The sequence below is a fragment of the Triticum aestivum genome, chromosome 7D (genome assembly GCF_018294505.1).
Source record: "Triticum aestivum cultivar Chinese Spring chromosome 7D, IWGSC CS RefSeq v2.1, whole genome shotgun sequence".
NCBI classification, from domain to species: Eukaryota; Viridiplantae; Streptophyta; class Magnoliopsida; order Poales; family Poaceae; genus Triticum; species Triticum aestivum.
Window position 1 is genome coordinate 565,375,795 of NC_057814.1, and position 27,670 is coordinate 565,403,464.

Sequence of the window (27,670 nt, forward strand, 5' to 3'; positions counted from 1 at the left end):
TGGAGAAGAAGGTGAGACCTTCGATGGTTTGCCCTTCATGATTGGGGGTGTGGCCACGACCTCATCACGCAGAGCGTCTGCCGAGCATAGTGCCAAGGAAGACATCGAGTGCCGCATAGCCGAGCGAGGAGATGCCTCGGCCACAAGGGCCTTGACCACCAACTTAGGGGTGACGGCTGCGCTCTAGGATCGCTTGGAGTCTAAGTCCACATAGTTGGAGTTGGTAGTCGTCGGGCACCATCCTACCTTGACGAGTGATGATTGCTAGGTTGTACCCTAACAACTAGTTGGTCCTCCAGTGCAAGAGTTTGTAGCAAGAAGTAAGATTTTATCGTTAGTGAGGAACCATAGCTAGCAATCCGTGGAGGTACAAGTCTCCCACACCAATGTCAAGTTCTACAATAATACAAATGAAACTTTACTTATGCCCCCAACAACACTAAGCATGGAATGGTCTTGGTCAATAGAGGAAATCACAAATCACAACCATAAATCTATAGACCGAGACCCTCCCTACCTCTTTTTCACGAATACACGCTTGGTGTATCCTGATATAAGTATCTTGGAAGAACATGGGGCTTCTCAGAGCTCAGCCACTCTCGGCCGTCGGATCAATTGTTTGATGCGTTTAGGACCGTCGGATCTCGCTCCTGGTCGATATCAGCCGTTGGATCAAAAAAGTTACTGCTACAATGAATAGTTACCGTCTCGTTCCTGCCACCGCCTGTAATTACGCTGCCCCGCCGAGGGCATTTCGGTCATTTCACACACAAGGGTATAAATCATAGTGGCTCCTCTGAGATGACCTAGCCGCCTCCTCCTCCCGCACTCCCGCCGCCCCGTCTTCTCTTCGTCCCGCCTCGCCCCTCTCTCTCCCTCCAAACCCTACCCCGCGCACGCCTCCCTACCCCGCCGCCATCTCCTTCGCCGCCGGGAGCTCACCCGGGATGACTGTTGCGGGGTTCCTGGTGGGCTTCCTCCTCGGCCTGCTCGCGCTCACGGAGGCCGAGGCGGCCACGCTGCTCTGGTTCGTGCTCCGCCTCCGCCGCTGGCGCAGCTCCGGTGGACTCGCACGGCTCCTCTCCGTCTCCTCCCTCACCCCCACGTGTGGTTCCGCTTCCCGCTGGCCACGAGGTGCAGCCTTGCAGGGGCGCATCGGGCTGGGCCTCTGTTTCCGGTTAGTTCATCCCCCTCCTCCTCCTCTCCGATCTGCTCTGGTTCTCACCCTCTCCTCTTCTTCCTTCTCTCTCAGATATGGTGCAACAGCTGCTGTGGGGTTGAGGTGTTCTAGCGACGGTAGGAGCTCCGGGCCCGTCCAGGTTAACCTATCTCTCTCTCTCTCTCCTGATTTCGTAGCCCTCATGTGCTTGCTTGCTTTTTGCTCTGAGTTGTGGCTGTCCAGATTAGCTAGGGTTCAAGCTTTGGCAGCCTATATGGTGGTCACTATTCTTGTCATGTGCTTTAACTCTACAACCTAGCTTGGGTTCCCTCATGTGCTTGCTGGTCTGCCTGTCTAATTAGGCTTAGGTACCACAACCTACAGATTCCTTCTTGTTTGCCAAGTGCTGCAATCTCAAAGAATTTGCTTAATTTGCTGCAGGTCTGTCCAGTGCTCCATCTATGCTGATTTTCAGAAACTGTTGCCCAGAGAGATCTCCATGAAGCATTGCACCTGATGCAGATGTCAAAGTATTCAATCTACTATGATGACCACCAGCGGTGTAGTCTTGGTACATATACTGCATCCTGAGAGATAAAGCAGCAAGGACTAGCAGCATGGATGTGAAATATGGTCATGCTCTTAACCTGATCTCCAGAAAGGTATAATCTGTACCTACATCTACATTAATTGGTACCACTATTGCTGGGCATTGATTGCTGACAGAATTTCTCTCCAGCTAGAATGTTTGTATACACCATAGCAATTCTCTCCTGTAATAGCTACATCAATTTTTTGAGATTGCTAACAGAAATTCTCTCCTAATAAATATTAACCAAATTTAATTTAAGAAATGAGTGAATCTCAATACTATGGTACAACTTTGCTGAAAAAACCATTATTTGCAGTACTAACAAATTATAGCAATAGGATGCGCTGACATCAGTTTACTGCTCTGTATTAATTATTATTCGATGACTGTCTAAAGATAGATTTTCAAATACCCAAGGCGAGTTAGTCTATTCATTCATCTATATCGTACAATATATGTCTCATAATGTTTGCTGAGTAGCAAAGCTGACTCCTTACAATATTTCTTTTGTTATTATTTAGCATTACCGTAGTACTGCTATGATACTTGCGGCAAAGTTCATACCATGCTCCCAGTTCCCTATTATCATTTTCATGATTTTGGAGATTTAGTTTAGTTACAAATAAGCACGTCGTCCGACATTTACTGTTTGTCTGGACTAGAAATGAAATGCAAATATACCTTTTAAATTGACATGATAATTGGAAGTAGATAAATGTTATAACCTTTGTACTTATCAATGGAAGTTATCAATGATTTCTCCCTTTTATGGGTATAGTCAGCATAACGGGTATTTTCTCACAATTTTCGTTTCTCCTGTCTCTTCAACATCATTCCACACTGCACTTAATGAAAACTTATCTTTGAGCAAGTTATATTCTCCATGTTAACATAGTTCCAGTAGCATGCGTATCAGTGGTGAGTTTTTTTATTCATTGATTTTGTGTGTTCCCATTTTGGCTTGGTTTCACTGCTCAAACCATATATGTTAGTAAGAGGAAACAGAGTGTCACATTTTTGTTGATAAAATACATATAAGAACAGATTCATTGTCCCATCTGTGTAGCATGGATGTTTGTTCATTAACGCAAGCGCTTATTGTCACATCTGTTGCTTCTAATGATTTTTAGTGTAATACTAATCAGATTTCTATATCTCCTGAAGCAAGAAGAGTATTTTGATGGAGCACAATTGATGTAGGTAAGCTTACTTGCGTAATTCAAAAACCTGAAACTTCTTAACAGTAACTCAATTATTACATAACTCGATTTTCTTCATCTCCAACCGTGTTCCGTTTTTGACATTGGTGTTCCGTTTTTCTTATTCATGCTTGCAATATTTTTAGTTTTTATGATTTTGTATAGCCAATGTGCATACTGTCCAGTGTAGGCATCTACTACCTTTGCAGTTGGCTCCTCATTTTCCTTTTATTACTACATGCGATTTTTATTAGCTGATTTGTGGCTTGATTTTCATTTGTAGATTCAAACTACTCTCCTGTGAGGATTTGTTCTGCTATACATTTTCCTTTCATTTCCCATCCAGGTTGTGTTCAAATGATAGGTGGCATTGCAAATTATGACCAATTTAAATGTTGTTTAGTGAGGTATGATTTGCTCATTAACTTTTATTGCTCATTTCATTAACCCGTACATTGTTGGCGGTTACTATCTTATACCCAATATAGATATGTAACGGACTAGGTTTTGTTTGAACGTGATACAGTTGGGTTAAGCTTCTCAAATGCCTAGCATCAATTAAGCTTGACCACCAAACTGAAACTGAAGAATATAAAAAGTTCAGTTAAGCATCCGAAGCTTTCGGACGGAAATTTTTAATGCAGTACACTATATAGTTAACCAAGGGAAACTTCTATTTTTGCTACTTCCTGTTCCTGATTTTTTTTAAATCACTTTAGTGTGCTTATTGCCCATCACTGAACTAACAGGAGCCTGTTGCCATGTGTTTTTTACTAATCAGACTACTTGGAGAACCATCTGTTAAAACTGGTCTAACTAAGAAAATGCTTTCTTCTGTCTCTACTAGACACCGACAATGAGAATGCCATTTCTATGTAGCTGAACCAAGTGACTGAAAATTTATGTTACGTGGTACAACTTTACGAGAGGATTATTTCTGTAGACAAAGAACACAGTTGCATCTAGGCCTTCTAAGTCTTTAGTTATTTTAAAAGATAACTTAATAATAGATGGATAAATGAGCTTGGCTTTCAAACCTACGAGGTTTAGAATTTCCTGTTGACTTTACTTCTGTGTTTCGCCAGCCTCCATCCGCCAATTGGAAATAAACTGAGGGACCTGAAGTTTCATCTATTAGGAGAAGCCGGTGCTTGTGCGGGTTGCCGGATTAATCAAGATGGAAGCTGATGCATTTAGAGTCCCATCGGTACCATTGCCCGTGACCATGATGCAGACATTCACTCTAGGATTTGAGATTTTCTTTTCTCATCCCCTACGATAGATTATAGCTCAAGGAGTGAATTCATCCACGTCTACATATTTTCATCTTTTGTTATGTTTTGGCATAACCATTATCTGATTTGAGTTTTTGTAAGCGTGTTGAAGTCTTATTGATTGTGTTCCTGCAAATAAACATGATCACCAAATGGGCGTCTTCTGAAAATTAAGAGAATTAACTAATTGTATATGCTATTTATTTGTGTTCTTTTTGTGAGATTCAGATGATGCACACTTGAATATGAATGAAGGATGTGTCCTTGGCTATTGGGCCCTAATGAAAACTTTGTATTGTATTATTGGTAAATTTGCTTCTTTTGAGAAGGTTCTCTTAAGATAGGTCATGATCATGTATAGGGGGCTGGATGAGTTTGGGCTGGGGGGTGCGGCAAGCCGCACTTCCTATCTAGTCATTCCATTGATAGAGGGAAGAAAAGTACAGTGGCGGACCTCGCGAAGCTTAAGCTACTATGCGCTTACGAGGTCGCGATGAGCATAGGATGGGTTGCTCAGCCCTTACATGCCAAGATTCAGGTTACATGGATAATTGAGCTAAGCCCTCGAGCACCAGCCTTTGCCCAAGTGTGAGCTTCCTCCTGAATGTTGCGGACCAGGATGGAGTGGGATGGGGTTGCGCCGTAGAAGATGCAAGCGTGTTGTGGTGCCTCCATATAGTCCAGGCAGTAAGCGCGATGAGAGAGGCCAGACCTTTGTGGTGGCTTGGTGGGGACGCATTGATGACCGTCCCTACCTCTATAGCTAATAATTCATTATTCGACTGAGATTCTCTCTGCATCATAAGTATATTAAGTATAAAATGGATAATTTTCTTAAGAAAGATGACATATTGTTGATTGCATAATTATATTAAAGGCGTCGTACAAACATTCATTTTTAGTGGCAAATACAAGTCAAGCCATTTTCAGTAACTGTCACCACGATAGATTATTTACAAGATTGAATCCAACTAATGCCCACGTCTCTCACTATTGATTACCCATCTAAACATGCCAAGAGAAGATAAAAACCTTGAGAAAGTAATGCATCTATAAGTCAAACATCAGGCATCAACACAATATAAACTTTAAAAAGTAACTCATCATGGACAATAATTATGATAGGCAACTCATATGGACATTGTATTGAACAACAAAGAGGCCCGACGACGAACGTGATCGAACACGGCGGTGGCAACGGGGAACCCTGTGACCCATTGCATATCCTCCATCACCGCCACGACCGTCATCGCCTTCGCAGACGCAGCCCTAGAGGCCCCATCCCCCTTCCATCGGCCTCGAGCCCTGTCCGACGACGCGAACGCTCGACAAGGAGACGACACAAGGGAGGCCCCTAGCTCGTCCGCCCTCACGACCAAACCACCAAGCGGGCAGTCCCGGCTTTGCCGCGACTTGTGCGGGACCGCCGACGTCTAGTTGTTGGACATGATAATCAATGTGCCAACAACGCAAAATGATGTGAACAGAATAGACGCAAATGGTTAATCAACGTGCTCCAACAATGCAAATAGTGTGAACAGCGTACACGCAAATCATTAGTTATTTCCAGCCATGTGGGTACATGCAGGATCCACACGGACATCTGTACAGTTTCTAAGCTCCCACGAAATAAGACGCTCTCAGCAATTTGGGGTGCATAATGACGTTTTCCTCCGCAGTTGTTTGTCGGTCAACGTCGGTTCTACTCGCACAAGCATACGTTTTTTTAGAAGAACACAAGCATACGTGTGTGTCCCCTTCCGTCGAAGCTTCAAGGCTGGGCCTCAACGCCTGTGCACCGACGTTAGATGGGTCAGCAAGTTGTTCGCTCTTCATAATTTTTTTCACTTCACGTTCTCCAACAGGCCACCACCATCTTTCGCCCACCCAATCTCTCTCTCCCCCCTCGCTCTGGCACGTTCCCGTGTGTGACGGGCTAGGGTTCGTCTCTCCGCCGTCGCCCACCCTCTCGGGTGCGTAGTCCCCACGCCATCGGCCACCTCCCGTCCTCGCCTCTCCTTTCTGTTTGGATGCTCCCCTCGGCCCCTCTCATCGATTTAGTAACAGTCGTCGGTCTCGCCTCCCTTCTGCCGCTTGTCCACTGTGCCACGCCAGATACAACTTTTGTGGGCGAGGCCGCCTAGTGAAGCGCGAGGGAGGTCGGCGCTGGTCGTGGGCGAGCTAACCAGGACAGGCACGTGGCAGGCCGGTGGTGGTCACCGCAGAAGGCGGTTGCGAGGTGGAAGTCGGGAGGAGTTGCGGCAGGGAGCGTACATGTGTGACAGAGAGACGAATGCGCAAGGGGCTGCGGCGGCGGGGGAGAGCTCGCCGATGTGGGGAATTTGGGCGACAGGGAGCTCCCGGGTGTTGGGTCGCAGGGACAGGATTTCCCGGGAGCGGCGAGAGGAAGAGATGACTGGGGTGAGAAAGAGAGATGTGGTCCGACCCAATCCGGCGGTGGACTCCTGGCAGTTCTGTGCCAAGCTCGGCCGCCAATTCATGAAAGGGTGGGGAGCTAACCTTGGCAGGGACCTCCGCGAACGGAAAAAAGTCCTCCTTGAAGCCATCCAGGCCTTGGATTACTGCGCGGACACCTCCGGGATCTCCCCGGATGAGTGGATGGTGCGATATGATCTCGAGGATCAGCTCGCTACCATCTACACGGATGAAGAAGCTTACTGGAGGCTCCGCGGTACCCAGTGTTGGGTGCTGCGGGGCGATGCTAATACGGCATATTTCTAGGCGATCGCGAATGGGCGACGACGTCGGAACTCCATCCACTGTTTGTGGGATGGTGATTCCCAGCTCGTCCGCCCCTCGGACATCCGGACACATATAGATGGCTTCTATAAAGCCCTATTCTCCCCCACCCCTCGGGGTGGGATCGCTCTGGCACGCGACACCGGGTCAGGCGCCCAGCTTGTGTCTGTTGCGGACAATGCCGCCTTAGTTGCCCCGTTCTCCGAGGAGGAAGTCCTCGCGACGATTGAGGGCATGAACGCCTCCTCGGCGCCGGGGCCGGATGGACTGCCAGTCTCCTTTTTTAAAGCATTCTGGCAGACCATCAAACCTGAGATCATGGCTCACTTTGACGAGTTTTTCTTAGGGACCATGGATCTTGGGCGCCTGAATTATGGGGTAGTCACTCTTATCCCCAAAGTTCCAGGTGCGACGGACATCCGCCAATTTCGACCCATCACTGTGATCAATGTGATTTTTCGGATCCTGGCCAAAGGGTACGCCAATAGGGTGACCCGGCTCGCCGACTCGATCACCCACCCCAATCAGTCGGCTTTCATTCAGGGCCGTTTTATCCTCGATGGGGTGTTGGTCTTCCACGAGGTACTTCACGAAGTCCGCTCCAAGCACCAACAGGCGGTATTCCTGAAGCTGGATTTCCATAAAGCCTATGACACTGTGCACTGGCCCTTCCTTCGGGAAGTTTTACTCCGTAAGGGCTTTGATGACCGTTGGGTGACCAGAGTTATGTAGCTTGTCTCCTGCGGTCGGACCGCTATTAACATTAACGGTGAGATCGGCCCCTTCTTCCCCACACTCTGTGGGGTCCGCCAAGGCGAACCTTTCTCGCCGTTCCTGTTTAACATGGTGGCCGATGCCCTCGCGGCCATTCTTGACAAAGCCAAATCGGCCGGCCACATTCACGGCGTGGTCCCACACCTTGTAGGAGGGGGGGGGGTCTCCCTCCTACAATATGCCGATGACACCATAATAATGGTTGAGGGCTCCGAGTCCGATATTGCCAACCTGAAGTTCCTCCTCCTCTGCTTCCAACGGATGTCCGGTCTAACCATCAACTTTGATAAGAGCGAAGTGATGGTGCTGGGATACCCACCGGTGGAGGCCCAGGGCATTGCGGACCGGCTTAATTGCCGCCTGGGTTCTTTCCCCGCGACCTATCTGGGGATCCCCATTAGTGACTCTCGCCTCACCGTAGCGGACCTCCGCCCTTCCGTGACCCGGATGCAACACCGAGTCGAGCCCTGGAAGGGCCGGTGGCTCTCGAAGGCGGCGCGGGTAATCCTCATCAGCTCCTCGCTGGCTAGCCTTCTCTGGTTCCTCATGAGCTTATATAGACTCCATGAGACGCTTCACCAGGAGGTGGCCAAATATCAGTCCAGATTTTACTGGGCTGGCGAGGGGGACAAGCAAAAATACCATATGGTGAGCTGGCCGGACATTTGCAAACCCAAGGACCAGGGAGGTCTGGGGATCTTATCCTCCCGTCGCATGAACATTGCTCTCCTGTCCCGATGGCTATGGCGTATTGCCAACGGGGAGGGCGGCCTCTCGCTTACCATCATTCAGAATAAGTACCTCCGAGGACAACCTCTTGCTTTCTGCCAGCGCTCTGGGGGATCCCAGTTCTGGCAGGCGGTGATTCAGCTCCTCCCCGTGCTCCGGATTGGCACTTCCATCTCGGTGGGTTCCGGATCCTCGACCATGTTTTGGTTCGACCGCTGGCTTGGAGATTCCCCTCTAGCCGCCCGCTTCCCGGGCTTATTTGCCATTGCGGCAGATCCCCGAATTTCCGTCGAAGCGGCCCTTATTGACTTAGGGCGCCTCGCCTTTCGGCGCTCCTTTGGCCCCCAGGAGGTTGACGCGTGGGACGCCCTTCTACAGGACATCGCTCTCTTGCCAATGCAGGTAGAGGGCGCCACCGACTCCATGGCGTGGCATCTGGAGCCCTCGGGATGCTTCTCCACGAAGTCTTTGTATGCTGCCATCGCCCCTTCGCTGGCCCCTGAGCCCTTTAGCCTGATCTGGGACATTCGTCTCCCCCTCAAGATCCGGATATTCCTCTGCCAGTGGATTCGGGGACGTCTCCCCTCTGGGGTGGAAGTCCGCAAGCGCAATGGCCCTGGGGACGGGATGTGTCCCCTATGCGCCACGGTGGAGGATTCGAACCACATTTTCTTCAACTGCTCCACTGCCCAGTTCCTGTGGTCGTGCTTCCGTGAAACGGTCGGCGGACAGTGGTGCAATTCCAACTTCCCTGACCTACTCGCGGAGATCGATGCCTCCTCCCCGCGTTACCGCCATATTAGATGGTTGTGCATTGAGATCCTTGCATGGACGCTTTGGAATATTCACAACAAGCTCGTTATTCAGAAAGTTCCTTTGCGACGTGCGACTGACGCGATCTTCAAAATGTGTGGCTATTTGCAGCTTTGGCGGCCGCTTAGCCGCCCCCAGGACCGGAGCACCATCGACACCCTCCTCACCGACCTTCGATCGATGGCCTTCCGCATGGCGCCCCCGCTTCCGCCACCACCGCCGGAACCTGATTAGGCTGGACTCATCCGTGGCGTTTTTTTTGTGTGTGTCCTTTTGTTCTTAGGGCTTGTTGAGCTGTGCCCTCAGCATTAACCCCTTTGGTACCGTGCGTTCTGTGCGGCTGTGACTTTGAGTGTGTGTTTGTGTGTGTGTGTATGTGAACTCTGTTGGCTGTTTGATTCGGGCGGTTTGCTTTATCTATAAAGCAGGGCGAAAGCCTTTTTCGGTAGAAAGAGAGATAATCAGATTGAGAGGGAGAGAGACAGGTGATTATTGTATAGACCTTTGTTTTCTGTTTACCCTTGACATGTTTCTCCTTCTCTCACGCATATATGTGTTTATTGGAGAAATCTTTGTTTGTTCCTTCTTATGAATTTCATGTCAAGTAGCTACTAATCTTGCAGTATACTTGCTCATGTTTCCATGTCCCGTCTAGATTTTCTAGCCTGCTAGGTTTTGTGATATTTTTTGCCTAACAAAGAAATTTTGGGATCCTTCACAACAATAAACCTATACTTCATCTCAATCAGGGTCAAGGTGAGTGCACACCATTATGAGCTCTACTTTTCAATTTTTATTTCAAAGTTGGTAAACACTACAAAGCGATTACCATATTTAAGAGATTATGGTTGTAATGGATTTCTAAATATAGATATTATTGAGGATTTGGTTAGGTAACGATTTGTGTTCTCTGGACCTTTGTGGCTTCAATGCAATGCCTTGATAAACCTTCGTTTTAATATTGAAGGAATCTGCATTTAGTGTTAGAAAGGGTTCAAGCATTCAGTCATTGCACTGAGTAACTGACCAAATAAATTGTTGTGCACTAAATCGTGTGCCATTATCCAGTTAAGCTAATAATGTGTTTCCTATTGTTAAAATATACCTTTTGGAGAAGGGTATACTTTTTGGTTGACCCTCCATATACAGGAAACTAATTACATTTTGTCTCCCAAAGAACGTGATTAGTTTTCTATTGAAGAGTTGCAGCCTGCTATCTTTTTGGTAAGCACCAGAATTTGGTCAGCCTTCCATTAGCAAATTTTAAACACCAAATACTTCAAATAAAAGTTCAGAAAGAAAGATGGGTAAGCATTTCTACCCTATCTCTACAGTTTGTAAGCTCCAGTGAATTGCGAGCACCTGGTGCATCGTGGGATATGTTGTCGGTAGTGGGCCCAGTTTTGAGGCGTTGTTTCGTTCGTCAGTTCTAAATGGGCATGCCTAGGTGACTCATGGCGGGTGTGAGGGCTGTTTTGGCGGTATGTGTCACTGGGTACGTGTGTTCTCTTACTCCATATGGAGATATAGGCGGTGGCGGCTGTGCGGTTAGGGTGAGTTGCTTCTGTCGCCGGGGGCTTCATCTTCGCATCGGCCTTCTCCGATCTGGTGGGTGGGCAGAGGCGTGGAGGGCGGCATCCGGTTGCAGGGTTTCCTTGGGTTGTTCGTCTTACTGCTGTGCATCATCTGAGGTTTTGATTCATTTGACTTTTGTTTCAGCTTCTCTATAGCTTGATTATTGTGTTGCTTGTGTAGTTATGTTTATGGCTATGGCTGCGGGGGATTCTGGATGTGATTTTGGGGGAGGGTGGCGGGGTTGTGTCGGCTGAATGCTTGGTCGATGTGGGGATTGTGTGGCTGTTCTGGTTTTGTGGGGCGCTTGCTTCTCGCCGTTGGTCTCGGTGGTGATTTTGGTGGTCTTGCTGTTCTGGTTGGGGGTGTCCTGATTTTGGTGTGTGTGTTCGTAGGAGGTGTGTTCAGTGGTTTCACTTAGGGGGAGAACCAACAAACCATCTAAAACAACTTCGTTACTAGAAAATAGATCATGACACTAGGATTCATTTAAGTTCTCTCATCACTAGGATTCATTTGGGTGCTCTTCTGGCATGCTTTTTTTTGTCCTTTACATGGTAAAGCACGGTTTGGTTTTAAGACACACATTATTGATGTGTTTTCTGCATTCTTTTCTGTGATGTTGCTATCTGTTGTGCTACAGAGTTCGCTGCCCAGGGAAGCACAGAACAGTAGTATATTGTGCAGAGGGTGCAAGAAAAGCTGGTAAGTCATTCCATGTATACACTAATTCGCTTTCTCCTTTTGGTTGTTAGAAGTTTTTTTATTTTTATTGCTTTTATAGCTCAGGATTTGTGTGTTTGTGTGCATATTGTAGCCTTATTGGTATAACAGTGCTATAAATATTTGGCTGGCAGCGCTTCTTCTATTTTTGGAGTAGCTTTTGGTTCGGCCAGAATGCTATATATGAAGTCATTATGCTTTGTATAATTTTGGTTTTCATATACACAGTGTGGTTTCAATGGGAACACAAAATGATTTTCATACACGTTTGCGTTGGGTCTATGTCAGGAAATTCCTACTAACATTGGTGGCTCATCCTAAGCGATGGGCTACGTGAAGCCGTTCTATGTCGGTAGTCTTGCGACAAATTACCTGGATGTTGTTAATAAGTGCAGAAAGCATGAGGAACCCAAGTATGTATCACATTTGCATGTGAACCCACGTGGAGCGAAGTGTTAGAGATTTTACAAAATGGAAAACACGAAGTGGTACACAGATACGTGTCCACAGTTACAGCAGTGTATAAAGGAGTTCTTGAGAGATTAAAAGATGATGTTCTTCACAAGATGACTAAATGTTCTTCAGAAGTCAGTAAGCATAAAGTGATCGCTCTTTCAAATCACCATCACTTATTGTTATTCTAGAATTTGCATGGTGTGTCCTTGGCCCACGTTTTTTGGCTGTGATTTATTCCTTCTCACTATATTTTCTATTTTCCTCTTCATTTGCAGCTCGGCAATTTTATGCGAAGAATCTGCATTTCTCGACATAACCTATTTGTTAACGCGCACAAAGATGTATGTGCTCACTATGTTAGCCTTTATTACGATCCCTCATGGGATCAAATATATAAACGTATTGCACAGAACAAGTAAAAACTGATTTCGGTGAGCCTTGTGTCCTCAGTGAAGTCAAGAATTTCCATAAATCTGAGTGTCTCATTGGCTGTTGTGGTTGGAAAGCGTAATGGAACCCTTTTGGAACATGTTTTTCTTCTCTTAATATAATCTATTTCCCGTGGATATGGACAAGATGTTTGTTTAACAAATACTTGGTTCTTGCTGTCTCTCAAATTGCCTGCACTACATCCCCTTCTCAAATTCTATCAGGAGACTGTTCTTATTCCTTGGCTCGCCGTTTATGAAACAAAACGATATTTCTTATCATTTTCTTAGCAGCTATGCTCTGCATGCGATTTGATTACAATGCGGCAAACGCATTAGGCTGTGTTCACTGTCCGCTTTCAGTGGCATTACTACCGTTCAACTGGAGAACAAAACTTTAGCTATTTTGACATACATTAGGCTGTGTCGATCCGAGCGTTCGATCATATGAGGATTATTTTCCAGGTTGGACAACCTTTCTCCTTCGCTCCCCTATCCACGATGCCTTATGGACAAGATGTTTGTTTGACTAATATTTTAGGTTTGGTAGTTTCTCAATTACGTGCGTATTTTTAGTGTGACAGGCAATTTGCAAGAGACCCTAACCAATGGGACATTTATTTTGCTTATTTTACAGTGGATGGAGTATTACAGTAACAATCACGCCATTAGTATCAAGACCGCCCACACATGATCCAAACAAACAAAACAAAGCGGCCAACAAAAACAGACAACTAAACAGGGGGAAAATACACGCCGGCAGAAGGACGGCGCAGCGCAAGCGCGTGTGTCCCTCTAGTGCATGGCATTGCCGGCCATGTCCTCCACGCGCACGCACAATAAACCAATGAAAAAAATAGCGCGCTACAGAAAATAACGCGCCCCCTAAAAATATGCTATTAGCGTGCTATAGCGCGCTACAACGTGCTATTAGCGAGACATTTTACACAAATTAATTTAGCGAGGCAATTCTCTACACGCTATAGCGTGCTATTTTTTTCAGTGCAATAAACGGATGCCCGGAAACTGCGGCGCAGCGGTGCAGGCCTGCTGATCGCGTCTGGTGGTCATCGAGCGCTAATTGTCCGCGGCTGCGTTGCAGGGGCGGCCTGCGCAGTGGAGGTCTGGACGACCGGGCGCCTCCGTCTGGTAATGTGGGTCTGGTAGATGTAGACATGTAGTAGTGTTTGGAAACTCCAAAGGAAGAAAATAGGAAGCCGACGCGGCGGATGACTCAGGTCATTAATGTTGCAAACTTCTTCTGCGAACCAAAGTCAAACCGTTCAACATTGAGCCAAAGGACGGAACATGCCTTTCCCCAATAGAGCAAGAACATGGAGAGTAGACCTATAATAGGATGATAAACGGCCTTTCGGTCTTCGCAACAATGCCTGATAGACTCGATACCTTATTGCGTCAAGGAGAACCTCCTGTGCATTTGATTTTTTTTTACGCGCTGGGAGCTTTCGTCTTTCCACTTATTAGGGCTTTCGGGGAGTCATTTTCAACTAGACCAGTAGTACTAGCATATTATCATCCTTAGTTATCATTATCACTGGCCACGTCTTTCGAACCTGCGTTTTCTATCGGGTTTGTGGACATGCGCGCAGGTTGACAGTGGATACAGACAGGATAAGCAAAAAACCAAGCCTTTGTCTGTTAGATTCATATATTCTTCTCAATGATTAGTTTTATACTACTACAGAGATAGAAAAGCTTACAACAGTATAAGAGATGAAGGTGGTCAGCAGGGTGGGTCAACTGTGCAGCAGTGCCTTTTGGTTCAACCTTAGGGACGAAACGAAATGCGCAATGAAATAAGGTGCATTAATTCGTTTTGGTTCTAGCCATAGCAGGCATTTTGGTTATGGACGTTATACTTGTACCAAAAGGACTGTCTTCGACATGATCGAACTTTTTTTTGGAACCAAAAGGGGTTACCCTCCGCCCCAACTTTTATATAAAGCCAAGGCAAACGACGGCCCACACAAACTGTTAACGGCGCTCGGCGGCAACCGGAGAGTAGCTGCCACATACAGAAAGCAAGGATTAAACTACCCTATTACAAGTTTTAGGCAGAAATCTAGGCAGGATACATAACCAGGCGGTAACATGCCAGCCTGCTATGGCTAGAGTACTTGCTCTCCCTCCAAAGTTAATTAACCTATAAAAGGACTTGACAGAGTACTTGCTAGAAGATTATAGCATCCAGACAGGCTGGTCTGGGGAACCAGATAGACACACCGGCTCAAGAACCTTGATCAGTTCCTTCCATCTAACTAAGGTGCTTTCCTCAACACACCTCCCAAAAGTCAAACCTAATTCGCCACCCACCCAGACCTGCGCAAGGGTAGAATCTTGTTGTTGACAAATAGTAAACAAATCCCAAAATGCAGTTTTAAGAGAGCAGTCCCCAGTCCAGATGTCATGCCAGAAGGCAATGCTTTTACCATCACCAGGTATCCGTCTATAAAAGTTTTTAGAGGCTGTAAGAGCCCAGGATAGACTTTTCATAAATGGAGACCCCAGGGTCACCCTAGTGTTAAAGAGATTAGGGCAAGCAGTGTTGTATTTGTAGGTCAGCATCTTCTTCGAGTCACTATCCCTGTCATCATAGAACCTTTTTCCCCATGAGGCCAGAAGGGCCATGTTGAAATCTCTAAGGTTGGGAACCCCCATACCCCCAAACTCTTTCCTTCTGGAGATCAAACCCCAGTTAGCAAGGTGATATTTATGATTATCACCCATATTCCCCCAGAAGAAGTGAGACATTTGTGAAGTGATCATATCAATAGCCCATTTGGGAAATTTCATAATAGACATTAGATAAGCAGGAATGCTGGCAATGCAGGTAGTCAGCAGTATCATTTTTCCCCTATATATTTGCTCAGAGATATTAATAGCATGAAGATCACTTTTATGGAAATTAATTTTCAAACCAGATAAATTTTCAAAACAGGAAAGAATCCATTTCAAATTCTTGGCATGCTCCAATGAGTTATCCAAGAATAGAATGGTATCATCAACATACCGTAGACGGACCACCCCACCTGGGAAGGCCTGAGGTAGCAGTCCACAGATTAAACCACTATTGGTAGCTTTGTGAAGCATTTTAGAGAAAACATCAGCTACCAAATTGAACAAAAGGGGTGAGTGGGGATCACCCTGTTTCAAGCCTTTCCCCCAGATAACTGGGGACCATTAGAGTCATTAATTCTAACCTAGAAAGTCCCTTGATAAATAGTAGACATCACCCACTCCACCCATTTACTACCAAAGCCTCTAGAAAGAAGCATTTCCTTCAGAAACTCCCAACTAACTCTATCATATGCTTTTTCATAGTCAAGTTTAAGAATCAAACCAGCAGACCCAGACCTATGAATTTCATGTATGACCTCATGAGCCATAACCACACTTTCCAAAATGAATCTGCCCTTAATAAAAGCAGTTTGGTTGGAAGAGATAAGCTTGTCACATAAAGGGGAGACCCTAGTAGTCATAGCTTTAGAAAAAAAATTAACAGCACAATTGCTAAGGCTGATAGGCCTAAAGTTCTTCATATCTCTAGCCATAGGAATTTTGGAAATGAGAGTAATAATGGCATGATTCAATTTATATACATCAAGATTACCATTCTCAAAGTCTCTAACCATCCACATAAAATCTTTTTTAATCAACTCCCAAAAAGTTTGGTAAAATAGAAAAGATAGGCCATCAGGGCCAGGGGCACCACTAGCATAGGAGCTCACCACAGCTTGTTTTATTTCCTCTTCAGAGAAAGGTCTCTCTAATTGCTCTTTCTCATCATTACTAACCAATTCATCCTCAGACCAAAAGTCAGCATCCAGATGGATGTCAGGTTTGGGTTCAAAGGCAAACAAATCTTTGTAAAAAGAAGTAGCAACCTCGAGCATCTCCTTGGTCGAAGTGACCACACCATTATGACTGTTTAGTTCAGAAAGATGATTCTTCCTGTGTCTGTGGTTAGCCAGGGCTTGGAAATAAGCATTATTCCTATCCCCCTCTAAAATTTTCCTGTCCCTAGATCTCTGCCAAAGAGCAGTCTCCTCTTTCTTCCACAATTCTTCCAATTCTTTTTTAATCTCCTCCATTCTGTCATAGTCAGACATATATAGTTGTTGAGTTTCAGACATGACATCAAGAGTGTCAAACTCCAGAAGGAGTGCCCTCTTCTTTTTCTTCAACATTGCCTCTCTATTAATACTCCACCCTTTAGTTTCTTCCTGAGAACTCTAGTCTTAAGCATCCAGTTATCAGCTGAGGATTTGGATGAGGACACAGAATTCCAGGCTTCTCTGACCATTTGATGAAAGCCTGGTTGGGAGAGCCACCATTTCTCAAACCTAAAAGGTTTGGGGTTAGATGGGGCTCTAGCACCAGTGTCCAGGACCAAAGGAGCATGATCACTCCCTACCCTGGGAAGGGCAGACAAGGTAGAAAAAGGAAAATGGGCGTCCCAATTCAGAGAGATGAACACTCTATCTAACACAGCAAACACATGGGAAGCCTGGTTATTAGACCAGGTAAACACCCTGTTAGAGACAGAAATCTCCATCAAGGCCCATCTGTTGATCTAGTCATTAAACAGAAATGTAGTCTGTTGATTTACTAAACCACTACTCTTCTCTCTGTCATTTCTAATGAAGTTGAAATCACCACCAATCATGATAGGATAAGAAGCATTTGATAAAGTATCATGCAGTTCAACTATAAAATCTACCTTAAATTCAGGGTAAGCATACCCATACACTAACACCATCTGCCAGACAAATCCATCAGATTTATTTTTAACAGTGGCAATAATAGAGAATCTTTGGTTAACAAAACCCACTACCTCAAAAATCAGTTTCTTGAAGCCCAAAAGGATTCCCCTTGCAGTATTATCAGCTGGCAAAAAGTGCCACACAAAATTATCAAATCTATCAATAGCTTTGAGGAACCCCTCAGAAATATTCTCCCTCTTTGTTTCTTGAAAACCAATAAAATCAGGATCAAACTTAGCAATAATATCACATAGGCACTGTATCTTCCCATGTTGCCCTAGACCTCTAATATTCCAAATGAGACCTATCATAATTAATTAATTTTGAAAGGGTGGGATAGGCCACAAGGCCTAGCTTTAGTTAGAACACTAGTAGAAAACAGGGCTTCCGTTCGGGCATGGCAAGCCCATTAGTCACGGTTCAGTCACGAACCGGGACCCATGAGGGCATTCCTCCCGGTTCGTGAGCCCAGGGGGCCGGCCGGGGCCTCGTGGGCATTGGTCCCGGTTCGTATGGAACCATTTGTCCCGGTTCGAGGCACGAACCGGGACTAATGGGCCTCGCTCCTGGCCCACAACCATTGGTCCTGGTTCTTGACATGAACCGGGACAAAAGGCCCGGATTTAGTACCGGTTCTAGCCACGAACCGGGACAAATGAGCTGCCTATATATACCCCATCGCCGCAGCAGAGCACTCCACAGTGCTCTATTTTTTCTGGCCGTCGAGGGGAGGGCATTTGGGTGCTCTAGCTCACCTCCTATGCACATGAGGTGTTCGATGAAATGTCTGAGCCACACTAGTTAATCTTTCTCCTCTCAAAACTCGACCTCCGAGCTCCATTTTCCCCAAGATTTGTCTAGGTTTAGCGGTCCGTCACGTCCCGTCCCCGTCTTCACCGCTGTCGATCGCCCGTGCCGATCTCGTCGCCAGCACCACCGTGGTGAGCCTCTTGTTCTTATCTTCTTTCTGAAAGAAAAAAAATTCTTACTTCACATAGATACTTGTCTAATTTTGTTACTTTTATTATTCCTTCTTATTATATAGTGCGATGGTTTTGGTATCTGCCCCCGTCGGCCCTCGTCCTGTCTATGATTCGGATGTGGTATATATTATCTTTATAACTATTGGTTCATTTATTGTTTATGAAAATTATGCCGACCAACGTGACATAGATTTTATTTATCTAGGAGGTATGTGAACCGGAAATTCCAACCGACCCTATTGTCAAGAGGTTAAATTTAGTTGAAGAAGAAAACAATTTCTTGAAGGAAAAAATAAAAAAAAATGAGGAGGAGAAGATGATATTGGAGTTGCATGTTGCGGATGTCGTCAATGATCACAAGATTAAGATGGATGCAATGCGCTTGAAGGTTAGGAAGATTAGAAAATATGCCATTCATACCGAGGCTTGGTATCATTATGCTGTTGGATCAATTGTTACCTTGGTTGCGATTATGATCGCATTTGTTTTCGCATTGAAATGTTTTACATAGTTTCAATGTATGGTTTAATTAATTAGATGCTCTGGAGAGCTATATGTTGTTAGATGAGAACTATGTATGTACTTTGGTTTTAATGTGATGATGAACTTCTATTAATTTGATCACTTAATTATCTATTCATGATGTTCTGTAATGGTTTTTGACACGCTTAATTATATATAATGCACGCAGATGAACCGGCAATGGATGTACGGTGACAGACACACCTCCAAGTACATTAAGAGCATGCATGATTTTCTCGAAGTGGCTGAGGCAAACAAGCAGAATGGTTTTATGTGTTGTCCATGCCCTACATGTGGGAATACGAAGTCTTACTCTGACTGGAAAATCCTTCACACCCACCTGCTTTACAAGGGTTTCATGCCACACTATAATGTTTGGACGAGGCACGGAGAAATAGGGGTTATGATGGAAGACGGCGAAGAAGAAGAGGACGATGACAACTATGTGCCCCCTGAATACGGTGATGCTGCAACAGGGGAAGTTGCTGAAGATCAAGAGGAACCAGACGATGTGCCCAATGATGCTGCAACGGGGGAAGCTGCTGAAGATCAAGAGGAACCAGTGCCCGATGATGATGATCTCCGCCGGGTCATTGTCGATGCAAGGACGCAATGCGAAAGTCAAAAGGAGAAGCTGAAGTTCGATCGCATGTTAGAGGATCACAAAAAGGATTGTACCCCAATTGCGAAGATGGCAACACAAAGCTCGGTACCGTACTGGAATTGTTGCAGTGGAAGGCAGAGAATGCTGTGCCTGACAAAGGATTTGAGAAGCTATTGAAAATATTGAAGAAGAAGCTTCCAAAGGATAACGAATTGCCCGACAGTACATACGCAGCAAAGAAGGTCGTATGCCCTCTAGGATTGGAGGTGCAGAAGATACATGCATGCCCTAATGACCGCATCCTCTACCGCGGTGCGTACAAGGATCTGAACGCATGCCCGGTATGCGGTGCATTGTGGTATAAGATCAGACGAGATGACCCTGGTGATGTTATGTGCATTCCTCAATGCAATCCTCAATGCAATGTCTCAGAAGGTGATCGATCCAGAAATCATACCAAGGCTAAGGAGTGATGTGGCACAATATCTTGTCAGTTTTGAGCTGGTGTTCCCACCATCCTTCTTCAATATCATGACGCACATCCTAGTTCATCTAGTCGACGAGATTGTCATACTGGGGCCCATATTTCTACACAATATGCTGGTGCAAGAAGGAGCCCGTGGTGACGGCTCCGGTGACCGAACAGAGTCCGGCCAGGTAAATATATTAGTTATGCCTGTGCTGACTAGCTAATTGATGCATTCATTGTTTTGGTAAATATATTAATTAACTCTCGTCTTTCTTCTTTTTTCTAGCCCTCCGGATCGAGCACAACTTCGGTAAAGAGACGAGGCCCGAAGAGAAAGTTGCGCTCGGATGAAAGGTTTGAGATCACAGCAATCGCGCGCGACGGCCAACCGATTGAACCCATCTGGACAAAGGAAGCATTTGCTGCTCAGTGCGGGGTTCTTGTTAGGGACAAGATCCCGATCAGCATCCACCAGTTTTTCAATCAAAAGGCCCTCGATAAATCAACGGTCACTTGCTACTGTCTGTAAGTAGTACTACTTCTGTCATTAAGTCTCTATATAGGTCAGCTCTTTCATTGCATGTATTTATAATTATCCTCACTATATTATGCAGATTGAAGATCGCCGAATTGAAGAAAAGACAAATCGGTGATATTGGGTTCATTAAGACAAATCTCATAGATGCAACTGAGGTTAAATATCATGCCGAAAATACCAAGGCCAACTTGCTACGATCGTTGGTAATAAATGAAAACAAAGATATAATACTCTTTCCTTACAACTTCAAGTGAGTGTTACTGTCTTGTGCATATTCGGTTTCCCTTATTAGTCCAGGTTATAGTAATGTAATTGATGACTTATGCATGCGTGCGCAGCTTCCACTATATTCTCCTAGAGATTAAACTTGAGCAGGGAGTAGTAACCGTCTTAGACTCGAGACGAAAAGATCCCCAGGACTATGCGGACATGACTCAAATGATCGAGAAGTAAGTTAAATCGATCATTATCCACCATATCAGCAACTTTGTTCATTTCCTGATATCAAGTAATTGTTTTCTTTGTCTGGCAGGGTTTGGAGAAAATTCACCAAAAAAGCTCCGGGACTGCCGAAGAAGCTGCAATTTAAACACCCAAAAGTAAGTACTATAGTAGCATGTTCCGCACATCTCCTAGTGATTCAAGCGCTAGTTTCATCAATACCATTTAGCATGCTTGCTTATCAGTTTCATTGACCTTTATTTCTTGTAAAGTGGTTGTGGCAGGAACCCGGGAATAATTACTGTGGATACTACGTTTGCGAGTCCATCCGCTACACGACCTGTGAGCGGGGCTACTCCGAGGAACAATATGAAGTGCGTAAGCAATACTATTCACAATTTTATTTTATTACCATCATTTGTGTTGAGTTTCATTTATTCATATATATATGTATTGACCCCCTTCTTCAAATTAGATGTTTCGGAAGTGGGATGAACTCCTAGCACCAGATCGTATGCGAGCAATTCAAGAGGAATTGGTGGCATTCTTCCTTGACCACGTGATCGCTGAAAACAGAGAATACTATGTGGACCCTGTGTTCTTACAATTTAATTAGGAGATTATATTGTAAGAGATAATTATCGTATATATGTAGCCGGTAGTGTCCGATAGATATACGAGAACTTGTTGTTCGACCAATCTCTCAGAGAAGGAGAGGTGGTCGATATCACTTCTCTCTGTATGCATATGTTCATGACGATCTTCTGTTTCCTTCATTTGATTACTAGCTAGCGTGTCTAGTCCTCTCCATACGTATATAGTACGTAGCGTCGACCAAGCACGGAGATAAGAGAGGACACTTCTCTCTATTAATTAGCTAGCTAACACAATATATGAAACACCTAAATTAACCCCCCAAACCCCCAACCCCCCCACCCCCCCTTTCAAAAAAAACAAAAACCCCAGCCCCTGATATGCTGACGCGTGGATGCCTATTGGTCCCGGTTAGTGCCACCAACCGGGACCAAAGGGCCTCCTGCCTGGGCTCGCCGCACTGGCCACGTGGAGGCCCATCTGTCCTGGTTCGTGTAAGAACCGGGACTAAAGCGTTAGGGCATTAGTAACGACCCTTTAGTCCCGGTTCAAAAACCGGGACAAAAGGCCCTTACCAACCGGGACAATAGGCCCCTTTTCTACTAGTGGAACAGCAGGTGTTTCCCTAGTAGCATCAGAAGTGCCAACTGGCTCCAAGGGGAGGACACCCTTAGGTGTACTAACTAGCTCACTAGAGTCAATGTCAAGATTGTCAGGAAGTACTATTTCAGGATTATTATTGGCAAACACCAAACACCTCTCTTTCTCCGCAGCTATCATCTCATTAATGGCGAGACTCTTTTGAATATCACCCCCCAATCATCAAGTTCATTTGATTCATTTGATTAGCAAGGACAACTTTATCCATAGTAGAAAAATATTTACCTTTAAATGTTTGTGGGATCTCCAGGTTCTTCTTCCTCTTGTATGCAGCAGCTTTCTCCATGATGTTCACATCGCCATGGCCTCTAGTAGCAGGCCTTTGAGCTAGCACAGGCCCCCATCTTGGTTTATTCTCATGGATGGCCTCATCACTTTGGGTTCGGTTAAGTGATTCCAGCATGGATCTCTTCCAGGTTTCACTTTGTAGGATTTGTACAGCCTCACGAGGGAGAACCCTCAGCTCTTCTTCTTTTATTCCTCATCTTCAGAATCAGAGATATCCACTGATCTTAACAGATCCTCACAATAATCCATACTACCAGCACATTGATCACGAGTTATATGTGTAACATTCTTTCCACAAGGAGAAGGGTTTTTTTGGGTCACCACTCCTTCATCATCCTTCCTCTCCCCATCAGATTTTTGGTTTTGTTCTGTAAGCTAACCAACAAAGCCAGACTTAAGTTTGTATCCATCAGAAGATGCACCATCAAGATCAACATCCACCAAAGCACATTCCATAATAAAATTCTCCCAATCAGCATCATGTTCATATTCCATAGGTGTAACGACCAGCTTTCGAGCACCATTTTTGTTCGAGGATCCATGTTTAGTTGAGAAATTTGCCTTGTCAAGTTCATCAATGGCCAGATCACCATCCGACCCTTCAGAAACATGTTCTCCCTGAGTTCCATTATCTTTTTCAGCTTGTTCTTCTTCAGCTCTCTCATCCTCCTCATTACCATCTTCATCCTCATCTATATCAATGACAGAGTCAGCACCACCTGTTTGTTCAAAGCCCTCAACACCGAAGCCAAGTAAGAATAACTTTTTCTTCATCTCAATTAGTCTCTCAAAAGGAATCTTAGTTGGATCTCTGCAGGCTATCTTGATTGTGACATTCTCAAAGAAAGTTTTGAACATCTCATTCCAATCCACATATGTAAGCACCCCAAATAGTGAAGCAATTTGGGCAAACACTTTCCAAGTACACCACTTTGGGGGAATACCCTCACTAAGTAACCAGGCTTCAATCAACTCTCCAAAAGGTTCACATCCACCCTTCCATTCAGTTAATGTCACATTCACATCTTGTGGGAGGGAGAATCCAGGCAGTTCAATGAGGTCTTCCACTCTCTTGTAGGGGGGGAATCTGACCAAAAAGGTCTTGCTGGAGAGCCCTCTGATCTGCCAAGGCCAGTGTTTAGTTTTGCAGAAGGTAGCAGATAGAAATTCCATCAGTTTAGCACAATCCACTTCTCCTTTTAAGATGTTTACCTCAGCACAATTCTGGAAGTTTAACCACTTTGACTCATTAGCAACAGGGACATCCACATGGTAGAAACCAAGACCTTGAGCTCCACTACCGAAAAAGGCAGCAGTAGGTTGAATCTTAGACCACGCAGCGCAGTTGTTCAGATTGTGATTCTACTGACGGATAAAGCAGACTTTCGGCTTCACGCAGTTCCCAACATAGTGTCCAGGGCCACCACAATTGAAGCAAGTCATATCCTTATACCTAGGATCAAGGACTTGTTCCACTTCCACCTGTACAGACCGGGATGATTGTACCTGAGCGGAACCAGCAGTTGAGGCTATAGATCTGGTGGGCTTTGGGGCAGGGGCTTGTTCTTTTACTGCAGGCGCAGCTGGCTTCCGCCCAGCAAACGAAGTTTGTTTCTGACCTGCCCCTTTGGACTGACCAGCAGCAAGATTGCTGCTCCCTCCTGCACGGCAATCAGCCATCTTCAACCCTCTCTTGACAGCCTCCGCAAAGGAGATCGAACCAGGCCCATTCCCCTCGCGAACTACCTTGATTTGCTTTGGAGGTGGATCAAATGGTCGACGGGATGCAGGAAATCAATCCGCGGCCGAAAAGGAGTTGTTCTCGACCAAAACTCTCCGGATCCAGCAAAGGAATCCGGTTTTGGGGGGATCTGGCGGTTGCTGGGTAGGGTTTTCTATGTAGGTGGCGGCGAGGGGGAGAAGGAACGAGCCAGAGTTGGCCAAAGTGTTCCTCCACGTTTTCTAGGGATTCGTCTTTACGTAATCCCCTTGCCCTACCCGCTTTGTCCCCAACAACACGTAAACTGAGTGTGGGGCCAGGCAAAGCTGGAAACACACTGGGGGAACAGCAGGGAGTCGCCGTCCCTGGTTTGGGGTCAGATTTGAAACTATGGCCGAGCCCCTCGCCGGAAGCCAACTCCGACGAGGCCTCACCGGCTGCAGAAGCAGTCACACACTCCTTATCATTACTAGAACCCGGAGTGAGAGCCCTCGACTCTACCAACTACTCCTGTTCAGGTGAATGAGAAATCGAAATAGCACAATCTAGCAGCCCACGACGGCGCAAACAAAATTCCCTCAACCTAGCCTTAAGAGTTAAATCAACGCGCAGATGCATACCTAACTCACCAGGCCATGGCGGAGGGTCGATGGACCGTCGCTGTGTCTGAACCAGTCGGGGCAATCGATCTACTGACAGCGTGGGGGCCAGACGGTCACGGTCCCCGAAGGGAGAAACTCTGGCGGGATGTTGGCGATTCCCACCCACGACGGCAGCCGGATGTTGAGCCTTGAGGGATTCGCCGTCCTGAAGTTCTCGCAGCGGGCAGCCTGCCGCGGATCTGACGACTCCGCCTCCTGGATCGCCCAGAAGAGAAGCTCCACATCCTCGCAACCGTCGTCTCCGATGAAGCGCGCGCTCGACGAAGTTCGCGTGGCGGAGGATGTGAAGGTGGATCTCCCCCCACTCGTCGCGGTCGGGAATCACTCCATCACCACCCGTCGCATCTCGCGGCGAGCCTCCGGCGAGTGCCGGTCGATCTCGGGCAGCGGCACCGATGCAGGGGGTGGAAGTGCCCGCGGCTCCGCTACCCGCGCCACCGGCGCAAGCCGGCGCACCCGCACGCCGCGGTGACGCACTCCAGCCATGCGGACTCTCAGATGGGGATTTGGGGCGGGGAAAGCTCGCTGAGATGCGGGGGTGGGTGGGAAGCAGGGGATTGGGCTTTAATGGCGGCAGGGCCGGTCCTGAGATTTCAGGGGCCTGGGGCAAGACAACAGAAGGGGGCCCTAAAGCCACATAAACAGAGTAATTTTTTCTATTTAAGTTGCAAATAAATAGTCGATACACTATAGTTTGTTGCCTTGTCATCTCAATTATTCAAAAACTTTGGGGTCATAAACATTCACAGTAAAAGTTGTCGCTCTTGTCAATAAACACCTTTATTACTAGGTGAATAAGTAACAGTTTGGTGCTTACTCAATATATTAGCATCCTAAGAATTTTAGTTAGGTTGTTCCTCAGCAGTAACTAAAGCTAGTCCCTCTGAATTCCGAGCAGTAGAAGTATTCGTGTCTGCTATAACAAAACGTCTATGCTCCTTTTGAGGACTCGGTCAACTCACATGCCTGTTTTTATTCTCATTACCAGATGGATACTAGCAATCTTACTAATTACTAGCACACAAACATATGATAGTACAAGAAATTAAAAACACTGCTAATTAAAAATTGCAAAATATTGCTGATGCTTACCAGTCACGAAGAGTTCCTCTTTCTAATCCCAGACAAAACAAGAAATCAGAGTTTGAGAATGTGATATGTATGAGAATGACCTTCGCGAATGAATGAACGATCTGGCGATACTATAAAAAGAGAGGATTTGCGTTGAAGAAGAGGTTGATGAGAATTTGGAAACTTGCAATACCTTCTTCCACTAATCGTGCCCTGCAGCCGGAAACCATAATTAGACGGCCTCGTACATATCTTTGAGGCGTTGTCAACCTTGACAAGGCTGAGTCTCGGGCTGATTTGTTGCCAATGGGGAAGATATGGAATAAAGGCGAGAAGATTGCGCGTTCGACAACCCGAGAAGTAATCGCTGTAACCTTTTTCCCTTTCCTAAGAATCGATCTGTTACATTGCGCACGCACAAGGAACCAGGCCATCAGGGGGCCCCTTCCTACGCGGGGGCCCGGGGCGGCCGCCCCCTCTGCCCCCCCTCAGGGCCGGCCTTGAGTGGCGGCGTCGTTGCTTCGCCCGAGGGGGAGGGGAGGGCGCGGGAGGGAGAGCGAGTCGTCATCCCCTCTATTCACGCTTTTTGTACTCATAATTTTGTACACACTCATGTTCTGACAAAACCTGAGAAGAAACGATTAACTCGAATCAGCAAAGTAACTTTTGGTGGAAACAAAGCTACTTGAGAAATGAAGTTACAACGTGTGCGTAGAACACATTTTTACGATCGAAAAGATAGGTACCCATTTTTAAACGCACCACTGGTTCAATATCAAGTTGCCTGTGCAAGTGTACTGGGATGAAAATATATTGCAATAACTCAATACGAAGTAAGGTGCAAGACAAGTCCTTATTTTTCCAGTCTGAGCAACCCCTTCATTAAAGGAACCACTTGGATAACCTTCGCAGCGCATACAAAATTGGGCGTACGTTCTAGGCAAGTGTGTATTGCGATCCAAAAAGATAAATGTGGAGTTGCAACCCAAAATTCTATAACAGGCTGTCCGGTGCTTTAGAAACTAGATCCAGAAAATGTGGAATTGATTCGTCCAAAGTTACCTAACTGAATGAAGCACAGTACATCACAAACTGCAGTTTTCTTATAAGGGCTTGTGCGGTGGGCCTCAAATTTTTATTGAGGATGATCTGTGCAACCAAACTAATGGGGCTGTTTCAACATTTCCACTAAATAATGCAATATCCCTATAGATGAGAATTCTACAAATACATGATAATTCCTCCAAATTGGACTGTTTCAACATTTCACCGAGAAATATTGTTCGACCAGTGAGTTTTTCATGATGGTGCAACAGAAATTTTGGGTGTTGTGGATGCAAGAAGAACGAGTAGCAAGATGCTCACCATATATTGCTTGTACGTGATGTCGTGTACTTTCGGTGCGAGACGTTAGCAACATGCAATGTCCACGGGTTGAAGGTTGGAGACTATTTGCACCCACCTGGCACGTTGGATTGGCCATGTTCGATTTTGTTGAACAGACCTTTAGTTCCGGTTCGCAACAGCCTTTAGTCCCGGCTGTGCAACCGGGACTAAATATGCGCGACTAAAGACCCCCCCCCATTTAGTCGCGCCTCTTACGGACCGCGACTAAAGGCTTTAGTCCCGGTTCTTGTGGCTGACCGGGACTAAAGGCCCGTCCACGTGGGCGCCCGTGGTCCGTCGGGGCGGAGGACCTTTAGTCCCGGTTCTCGTGGCCAACCGAGACTAAAGGCCTCCTCCGCAGGTTTAGGGTTTTAGCCCCCCTAAACCTGGTTTCTTTTTAATTTGGAGTGTTTTATTTCTTTTATATTTTATTTTGTGTTTTATTTTAATTTTGATGAAGTTTCAGTAC

At 45.9% G+C, this 27,670-nt stretch overlaps 1 long non-coding RNA gene across 2 annotated transcripts; it reads left to right on the forward strand.

Annotated features, from left to right (window-relative positions):
* The first annotated feature begins 1,069 nt into the window (after nt 1–1,069).
* Nucleotides 1,070–4,103, forward strand: LOC123168833 (uncharacterized). 2 transcript variants are annotated; one of them, XR_006484531.1, is made up of 5 exons: nt 1,125–1,177; nt 1,253–1,319; nt 1,601–1,821; nt 3,234–3,357; nt 4,036–4,103. It is a non-coding gene; the product is annotated as an uncharacterized lncRNA (long non-coding RNA). The 2 variants fall into 2 exon arrangements; XR_006484530.1 differs by having other exon boundaries at nt 1,070–1,527; nt 4,036–4,080.
* The last annotated feature ends 23,567 nt before the right edge of the window (nt 4,104–27,670 follow it).